This window comes from Chlorocebus sabaeus, chromosome 3 (assembly GCF_047675955.1).
Source record: "Chlorocebus sabaeus isolate Y175 chromosome 3, mChlSab1.0.hap1, whole genome shotgun sequence".
Classification (NCBI taxonomy): domain Eukaryota; kingdom Metazoa; phylum Chordata; class Mammalia; order Primates; family Cercopithecidae; genus Chlorocebus; species Chlorocebus sabaeus.
In genome coordinates, this window is record NC_132906.1 from 92,884,433 (window position 1) to 92,892,394 (window position 7,962).

The window sequence follows — 7,962 nt, forward strand, 5'->3', positions numbered from 1 at the left end:
AGAGGACTGCGTGGAGAGGCGTCAGTTCTCTGTGTTGATGGTTAGAGGACTGCGTGGAGAGGCGTCAGTTCTCTGTGTTGATGGTTAAAGGACTGCGTGGAGAGGTGTCAGTTCTCCGTGTTGATGGTTAGAGGACTGCGTGGAGAGGCGTCAGTTCTCTGTGTTGATGGTTAGAGGACTGCGTGGAAAGTCGTCAGTTCTCCGTGTTGATGGTTAAAGGACTGCGTGGAGAGGTGTCAGTTCTCCGTGTTGATGGTTAGAGGACTGCGTGGAGAGGCGTCAGTTCTCTGTGTTGATGGTTAAAGGACTGCGTGGAGAGGCGTCAGTTCTCCGTGTCGATGGTTAGAGGACTGCGTGGAGAGGTGTCAGTTCTCCGTGTCGATGGTTAGAGGACTGCGTGGAAAGGCGTCAGTTCTCCGTGTTGATGGTTAGAGGACTGCGTGGAAAGGCGTCAGTTCTCCGTGTTGATGGTTAGAGGACTGCGTGGAAAGGCGTCAGTTCTCCCTGTTGATGGTTAAGGACTGCGTGGAAAGTCGTCAGTTCTCCGTGTTGATGGTTAGAGGACTGCGTGGAGAGGCGTCAGTTCTCTGTGTTGATGGTTAGAGGACTGCGTGGAGAGGCGTCAGTTCTCTGTGTTGATGGTTAAAGGACTGCGTGGAGAGGTGTCAGTTCTCCGTGTTGATGGTTAGAGGACTGCGTGGAGAGGCGTCAGTTCTCTGTGTTGATGGTTAGAGGACTGCGTGGAAAGTCGTCAGTTCTCCGTGTTGATGGTTAAAGGACTGCGTGGAGAGGTGTCAGTTCTCCGTGTTGATGGTTAGAGGACTGCGTGGAGAGGCGTCAGTTCTCTGTGTTGATGGTTAAAGGACTGCGTGGAGAGGTGTCAGTTCTCCGTGTTGATGGTTAGAGGACTGCGTGGAGAGGCGTCAGTTCTCTGTGTTGATGGTTAGAGGACTGCGTGGAAAGGCGTCAGTTCTCCGTGTTGATGGTTAGAGGACTGCGTGGAAAGTCGTTAGTTCTCCGTGTTGATGGTTAGAGGACTGCGTGGAAAGTCGTTAGTTCTCCGTGTTGATGGTTAGAGGACTGCATGGAAAGGCGTCAGTTCTCCGTGTTGATGGTTAGAGGACTGCGTGGAAAGGCGTCAGTTCTCCGTGTTGATGGTTAAAGGACTGCGTGGAAAGGCAGCAGTTCAATTAATTTCTTGGTGGATTCCGTGCCAGCCTTTCAAGTCCTGTGAGTTTGTTACCCCTTTTCTGGATCTTGAGAAGCAGGTTACGTGGAAATGCCAAGAACAGCTGAGAGCCTCGTGCAGACGCAGAGCAAGGCGGGAGGACGTGCCGGGCAGGATGAGGAGGCTTAGGCGGCCAACCCAGTGGTGGTCCCCAGGGAGGGACCGCTGGAGCTTACATCAGGGGTCTCGCTGCAGAGCAGTGGGGAAAGGACAGCGTTTTCAGTCAGTAGTTCTTTTTGGCCAGAAGTTTTTCCACGGGGACGAATGTGAACCTTGACTCCTCCCTCACACTGTGCCCATTAATCCTAGGTGGATGTTAAATTTAAATGTGCAGGGGAAGCTGAGCGTGGTGGCTCGTGCCTGTCATCCCAACACTTTAGGAGGCTGAGGCAGGTGGATTGCTTGAGCTTGGGTTCAAGACCCCGTCTCTACCAAAAATCCACACACAAAAAAACCAGGCATGGTCGTGCATGCCTGTGGTCTCAGCAACTTGGGAGGCTGAGGTGAGAGGATTGCTTGAGCCCGAGGGGCGGAGGTTCCAGTGCGCCGAGATTGCACCACTGCACCCCAGCCTGGGCGACAGAGCCAGACCCTGTCTCAAAAACAAACAAAAATGTGCAGGGGGAAGCGAGAACCCTTTAGAAAATAATGTAGGAGAACATCTTCATGACCTGAGAGTTAGGAAAGATTTTTTAACAGGACACAAAGCTCCAATCACAAAAAAAAGGTTAATATCATTGACTGAAATGAATGTAACCAATGGTAAACTGCCTAAACCACTGAGAAGACGCAGCTGCACCATGTGGAGTGAGAGCACTGCAGGCCAAGCGCCACACCCAGCCCGTGTAACAAATCAATAAGAAAAAGACAAGTGAGACAAGGCAAAAGATTTGAAAGACATGTCACAAAGAATATCCACAGTGGCCAGTCAACAGAAAAGGTCTTTGATCTCATTTATAATCGGGGAAATGCAAGGTAAAGGTAAAAATTATACTGTTAAAATCTCACTAAAATGATGAATACTGTCAAGTATTTCTGAAGGTGTGGACGCTGTTGGTCGCAGGGTGACTTGGTGTAAGCACTTTAGAAAAGAGCCGAGCATTGTCTGCCGCATACTCACCTCCCACGTGCCTTCACTTGCTGCTGCTGTGACCAACTGTGCGCCTCACCCAGCACCCCAAGCGTGTCTCTGTCTCGGTGGGTCAGGAGTCTGGGCACGGCAGAGCTGCAGGCCCCCCTCCCAGGATGACATCAAGGTCTCAGAGGGACCAGGTTCTCCTCTGAGCTCAGGGCCTCTTCCAGGCACGCACACAGGTGACTGGCAGCGTTCACTCCTTGCTGTGGAGAGATGGAGGCCCATTTTCTTGCTGTCCATTGGCCAGAGGCTGCTTTTGCTCCTTGGCTGCTAGTCATTCTCTTCGGTCCCTGCCCCCTGGCCCCTCACACACTCCAAAGCCAGCAGGAGAATCTCTGACTTCAGCCAGGACAGAGTGCCACAGTTCGTGCCATAATCACAGGAGCCAGGATCACGCCCACTTTGCCCTACGATGCAGCCTGATCCTGGGCATGACCCCATCCTAGTCACTGGTCTTCAGGGTGACCCCATCCTAGTCACAGACCCCAGGGGCGACCCCATCCTATTCACGAACCCCAAGGGTGACCCTGCCCGATTCGCATATCCCGGGGACAACCCCATCCTATTCACTGGTCTTGAGGGCAACCCCGTCCTCATCGTGGATCCCGGGGGTGACCGTGTCCTGTTCACAGATCCTAGGGGTGACCGTCCTGATCCTGCCTGGACCTCACAGGGTCGGGGGTGGACACCAAGGGCAGGAATCTTGTGGCATCTTTGAATTCTGCCCACCACACCATGCAGTGCCGCTCTTGGAGTATCCCCTACAGAAATGACCGAGATCGTTTGGATGGATGTGGTGAAAATGCACACGTCAAACCAAAGCTCTGCTCCTCAACATGGGTGACGCTCTGAACATAACATTGAATGAAAGAGGCCAGATGTAGAAATACACTAAATGATTCAGTTTATGTAAAGTTTTTTAAAAAGTTGAATCATAGTATATAGTGATACAAGCTTAGGTGGCAAAAGTGTAAAGAAAAACAAGAATGTGATTCCCCTAAACACCAGGGCTGCTTTGAGCTGGTGGAAAATGCCCTTGGGATGGAGTTTTCCGACTTGGAGAGGTGAGGGGTCATGGCAGACACAGGGCTCGTGGGCCTTCCCTGTGTCATGGGGGGACCTCTCACCCCAAAGGGCTGCCACAGTTAGGAACCTTTAAGCTTTTCAAGAAGGCGGGCATGTCACCAGTGCCGTTCTCTGAGGAACACGTTGACAGCAGTGGGTTGCCCAGATATGATCAAAACAGGGGTCAAAATGGACCTCCTGATGGGAAGTGCCTCCGGGAGGAGGGTCAGCTCCCAGGCAAGGGCTCGCTTTGCCCCTCCATGGCACCGACCTGCCCGGGCCTCAGCCACCGTGAGTGCTGCCTCTTGGGAACTTTGATTCTGGGAATGAGGCTGCCTAGGCCGCAGCATTGCTTTCGTTGACGGATTTGGGGAGAGTGCTGGACTCCGAAACTGTGTACATGAGAGCCTCCTGGAGCATCTGTGGCCCCAGAGGAGCCACACGCATCCGTGGAAGGGTAGAGAGGACACTGGGACCCCTCTGGCTGAGACAGCAGAACAAGAAATGGGGAGAACAGTCTCAGATTTGGTTTTTGGGTTGTTTTTTGAGATGGAGTCTTGCTCTGTTGCCCAGGCTGGAGTGCAGTGGTGCAATCTTGGCTCACTGCAACCTCCGCCTCCTAGGTTCAAGAAATTCTCTTGCCTCAGCCTCCAGAGTAGCTGGGACTACAGGCACCCGCCACCACGCCTGGCTAATTTTTGTATTTTTAGTGGAGATGGGGTTTCACCGTGTTGACCAGGCTGGTCTTGAACTCCTGACCTCAGGTGATCTGCCCACCTCGGCCTCCCAAAGTGCTGGGATAACAGGCATGGACACTGCGCCCGGCCCAAACTCAGATTTGAATTTAGTTTTATTTCTTTGGGCCTCAGCTTGCAAAAGCAGGGAGATTTAACTTGCAGACATTAATTTTCCCAAAAGTTCATTGAGCAAGAGTTCATATTAGGGTGTATGGTGTCTGCGTGTCGATGACACTGCGTCATCAGAGCATCTCAGTCTGAGTTGTCACGTCCTTGTAGTTAGAAAGGGTCCCACACACATGCCAAGTATCCTATATTTGCTCCTAAGAATGAAAATGGGTTACTTTTGTTCCTTGCTGTGTTCCTGGACACTTTACATCAACTCTGGATTCCAGAGGGCGGTTATTTGAGTTTTGTTTGTTAACATGTCTGGACGAAATCTGTGGTCTGCTTCCCGTCAGTGGGGGGCACACATGTCGGCACTCAATTTTTGCTGGGAGCGGAGTGGGGATTGTTTTAGTTCTGAGTTTTGGTGGGTTTTGCTCTTTTCCTGCATGATTGAGCTGGAGACTGGACTGAGGCTTGGTTGGAGCTGGTGCTCCCCACACAGCATGGCCTCCACTCTGCTGGGGCTCTGTGTGTGGGCTGGGAACACATACACCTCTTACTCCAGCTCTCTGAGTGTGCCCTCTGGGCATGTCCCAGCAGCACCTGGCCAGGGAGGCAGGCTTGGGCCCTCCAGTGCACCCGCCTGCGGCTTCCCCCAGCCCCTCCTCCCTGTCCCTGCCCTGCGGAGTCCTGCAGTGAGTCCCCACCTCTGGCCTCCAGGGCCCCCATGCTTCGCCAGCCCCGCTTTGGACACCGTGCAGGGAAGCACCCCCAGTGGAGAGCTGGGCTCCACCCTGTTTCCATCCCTCAGAGTCCTCGGCTGTGCTGTCTTCTCTTCAGTGCCTAGAAGCAAGAACCATGCTCCTTCCCCGGGGTGGCCCCAGCAAAGCCCCACAGACTGCGTGGCCTAAACTGCAGAAATGTGTCATCTCCTGGCCTGGAGCCCAGGGCCTAAGCTCAGGGTGTCAGCAGGGATGGCTCCCTCCGAGGCCGTGCAGGAGAATCCGCCCAGGCCTCCCCTCCAGCTCCTTGGTTTGCTGCCGTCTTTGGGGTTCCTTGGCCTGTAGACGCCTCAGCCCTCTGCACCCTGTGGGGCTGGCCCAACTCGCCCCCTTCATAAGGACACCAGTCACATTGGATTAGGGTTCCGCCATCTGACCTCACCTTAATGCAGCACATCTCCGAAACCCTCTTTCTAGACAAGGCCATGCTAAGGTACAGGGGTCAAAGCTCCTGGTACTCAGGGTGGGGGCCACAGGCTCTGGTCTGACCCCAGGCCCACCTCCAGTCTCCAGTGTACAGACCTGGCTTGCTCCTCAAGCCTTCGTGTTATTTTATTTGAGGTTGTTTTCTGATGGGAATACGGGACAGGTGTTGAAGGTCTGGACGTATCTTTGCTCTGTTTATTGTCCCAGTGAAGTTGTCAACACGGCGTGCTTGCTTCCTGCGGCTGTTTTCACACAGCAGCACCGACATGGCACCAATAGCAGAGCTCTCTTCTCTCTGGCTCTGTGGCCACAATCTGAAGTCAGGACGTGGGCAAGGCCCCCACTCCCCTGAGGGTTCTGGGGAGGGCCCTCCTGCCCCTCCCGCCCCAGGGCTGCTGGCAGTCCTCCGTGTTCCTGGGCTTGCGGGCACCTTGCTCCATCTTCACCTCTGTCGCTGCACAGCCGTCCGTCCCCTCCCCGGGCCTCTGCGCCTGCACGTGACACCTCCTGGTGTCTCTGTCTTCTCATCTTAATAGGACACCAGTCCTATTGGACAAGGCCACGCTCACAACCTCAGCTCGATTACATTGGCAAAGACCCTATTTCCAAATAAGCCCCCATCCTTAGGTCCTAGGGGTTAGGACTTCAACACCTCTTTTTTGAGGAAACACAGCTCAGCCTGTAGTGATGGAGTAACTGGACTCACACCCATCTAGGAGCCCCCCAGATCCCCTGCCCTCAGCCTGGGAGAGCGTCTCTGCCAGGAGTCAGGTCTGAGTGCTTTGCTCAAGTTGTTAGCCAAGTCCGTCACAGGGTTAATAGCTTCATAGTCAGGGGTCCTCAGAAGTAATGGGTCCCTGTGGCACTTGTCCTATTTCCAAAGAACCTCACGGCAGCTCCTACACGTTCCCATGGGAAGCCCGCACAGTCTACCCCTGCACACATCTTGCTCTTAGCTAACATTGTGTCTGTCAGTGTCATCACTGGTTATCACGAGGGAGCAGGACTCAGGACCCATACAGACAGCTGAGTCCATGCAGGCTGCTCCGTCCTGTGGCCCGCTGGATTTCACTCTTCCACGGCATGGCCTGTCCCTAGAAGCCCTTGGTGAACACCCCTCTCCCCATGAGTCTGGGGCAGTGCCTGCCGCCCCCAGCCAGTGGCTCCTGCAGCTTCCCGGTGCTGGCTCAATCCCGGCAATGACCACACTGCAGGCTCATCCATCTCCACTCCTTCCCCAGAAGCTCGTTGATGACGTGGTTCTCCAGCCGACTGCTGCCCAGGTTGGTGCCTGCTGTAGGTGACAGTTCCCAGGAGAGAGAAGCACCGTGCCTCTGCCTGGGAGCCCGCACGCAGTGCTGGTGGGAACGTGGAATGGTGCAGCCACTTTGTAAAATAGCCTGGCAGGTTCTCAGAGGGTGAAACAGAATTCCTGTATGTCATAGCCCATCTGGGCTGCTGTAACAAAAATGCCACAGCCTGGGTGGGTTATAAACAACAGACACTTTTCACTGACACTTCTGGGGGCTGGAAGTTCTAGATGGAGATGTGGGAGATTTGCTGTCCTCCAAAGGCCCTTCCTGGTTCATACTCGGTGCCTTCTCACTGGGTCCTCACACGGAAGAAGGGGCGAGGGAGCTCTCTGGGCCTCTTTCATGGGGGCACGATTCCCATTCATGAGGCTTCACCCTCACGACCTCGTCACCTTCCAAGGCCTCGCCTCCTCATCCCATCACCTTGAGGGTTGGGAGGACACAAATACTGGGTTCTTCCCACCGTGTGACCCAGCAATTCCACTCCTAGGGATATACCAAAGAGAAGTGAAAATACACGTCCACACAGAAACTTACATTGCGTGTTCCCAACAGCATTATTCATAAAAGCCAAAATGTTGGCCCAACCCAGTGCCCATCCACAGATGAACGGCTAAACGAAATGTGGCATGTCCCTGCAGTGGAATATTATTCAGCCGTGAGAAGGAATGAAGCTCTGACACGTACGACATGGCGGGTGAACCTTCTGCAACATGGAAAATTCAGACACACAAACCCACATCGCGTGTGACCTCATGGATGTAAAGTGGCGGAACGGGCAAATCTGCAGAGACAGAAGGTGGACTGGGGGCTGCCTAGGGTGAGAGCGTGCGGCTGGCCGAGGGCCAGGCTTCCTCTGGGAGGATGAAAGGTTCCAGTGTGGATCGTGAAGGCTCACATCGCGGACACACTGAACACCATGGAACTGCACGTTGGATGGGTGAGTTCGTGGTACATGACGTATATTTCAATAAAACCATCATGAACATCAAACAGAAAGGCAGCCTCGTGTCCTCTGCACGGGTGAAGCCTCGTGTTTGCTGCATGGTGGATGGTGGCAATGCTGCCCAGGGCATTCCTGGAAACCCACCATGGCCCTCAGGGTCACCTTGTCATGGGCACCACTGTGTGCTGGGCATCGGGCATGAGGGGGTGCTTGCCGGGGAGA